The sequence below is a fragment of the Mesitornis unicolor genome, unplaced genomic scaffold (assembly GCF_000695765.1).
Source record: "Mesitornis unicolor isolate BGI_N332 unplaced genomic scaffold, ASM69576v1 scaffold26891, whole genome shotgun sequence".
Classification (NCBI taxonomy): Eukaryota; Metazoa; Chordata; class Aves; order Mesitornithiformes; family Mesitornithidae; genus Mesitornis; species Mesitornis unicolor.
The window spans coordinates 1,348-2,878 of NW_010166176.1; the positions used below are offsets into that span (position 1 = coordinate 1,348).

Consider the following 1,531-nt stretch of genomic DNA (forward strand, 5'->3'; position numbering starts at 1 on the left):
CCCCAGCAGCAAACCCCGTAGGCTTTTGGTGGTGAGGTTTTAACATGAATAAGCATTTCTTCAGGAAGCATTCCTGAGATGCCGGGTCCGGCTGCGCGCCGCTGCCAGCGGGAGGTATATGACATACAGATGTCTGAATTTTCTGTTTGCTTCTCCATCTCGGCGATTCCCTGCTGGTGTAACCTTTACTGCTGCCCGCTGGAAAGAGTTCACGCTGTCAGGCTTTAGCTTCTGCACGATGAGGAGTTGCCTCCTCCGTGTAACCCATCGCCAGGCCCATGCATCTTGAGGAGGGGGCAGGAAGCTTTGGGCACAGCATTGTGGGAGCACCGGGGCTTCTCCTCTGGCAGGAGGGCTCAGAGCACAGCGCTGGGCTCAAAAGGTTTTTGGAGAAGAGGGAGAAGCCGCCGGTGCACCCAGGTGGAGGGAGCTGGTTCACCCAGGGTGCAGGAATCCCAGGAATGCGGCCGCCCTGGGGCACTGCCTGGGTGGGGTTGCTGGGGCAGGGGAGCTGGTTCTGATGAATAACCAGGGATGTGCTGGCCATTTCAGCAGGCTCCCTGGCCCATTAGCTCTCTCATCCTGCAGATAACCCCTGCCAAACGCAGGAGTTCCTTTCCCCCTCCCTCTGCCTTTGGCTTTTAAAGCCACAGATTAGTCTTGGAATTGAGCGATCAAATTGAGGTTTCCAAGCTAGTGTGGCTGTTGCTGTTAGTGACGGATTGGGCTGTATCCTGGAGACCTAGGCGATAATGCAATCTGATTTTTTGTAAATGAACTCTCTGGGGGATTTAGATTAAATCACTGGTGGAAAATCACTGGTCCCTGCTTGCGGGAATGAAATACCTCCTCCCTCCGTTCCCCACCCCCAACCAGCACGGTTTAGACTCCCCATTTTTTTGTGTCTGCCTGTATATTCATTGTTTGGAGCAAATATTTGTTCAACCGATTGCAGAGGGGTCAGGACTCCTCTTTATCTGACCCGCCCACCAGCCCTGGCTTTGAAGATCCCCGTTAGCCGCCTTTCCCACCCAGGGACGCAGCCTTGCTCTCTTCTCCTAACCTTGAACGGGGCTTTTAACTTCCCCGCTCGGGCCGTGCTGCTGACAGGGAGCCAGGCAGGGTGGTGAAGGCCACAGTGGGGGGGGATCCACCTCACCAACCCCCCCAAAAAAAGAGTCAGGGCTGCAAACCCCAACCGGTGCTGGTTTGACGCCTCGGCTGTAGCTTTCCTGCACGCTCGGGATCCACCGTGGCCCTGCCCGGGGGGGGGCAGCCGTGCGGTGCAGCCATGAGAGCTCCCGAGCGCCGCACGCGTGGGGATGCTCCGCTCGGCTCGGCTCTCAGCCAGCTGTCCCTGCACAACGGTGACAGTGCCACCCTACGCTCTCCGTGACCCAGCGGCCTCTGTTTGCTCAGGGAAACCTGTTTGGTGCACGGGAGCTGTTCGAGCCTGTCCCGGGCGAACAAAAGCTCTGGGAGAGGTGCTTTGGGCAGGTCGCGGTGAGAGGGATGCAAGTTGTGGCAGGCC

General features: G+C 57.9%; 1 protein-coding gene across 2 annotated transcripts in view; it reads left to right on the forward strand.

The window, feature by feature from the left end:
• BCL2L1 (BCL2-like 1) overlaps nucleotides 1-1,531 on the forward strand; it is a 16,272-nt gene that overhangs the window by 1,316 nt on the left and 13,425 nt on the right. The window lies entirely within an intron of this gene.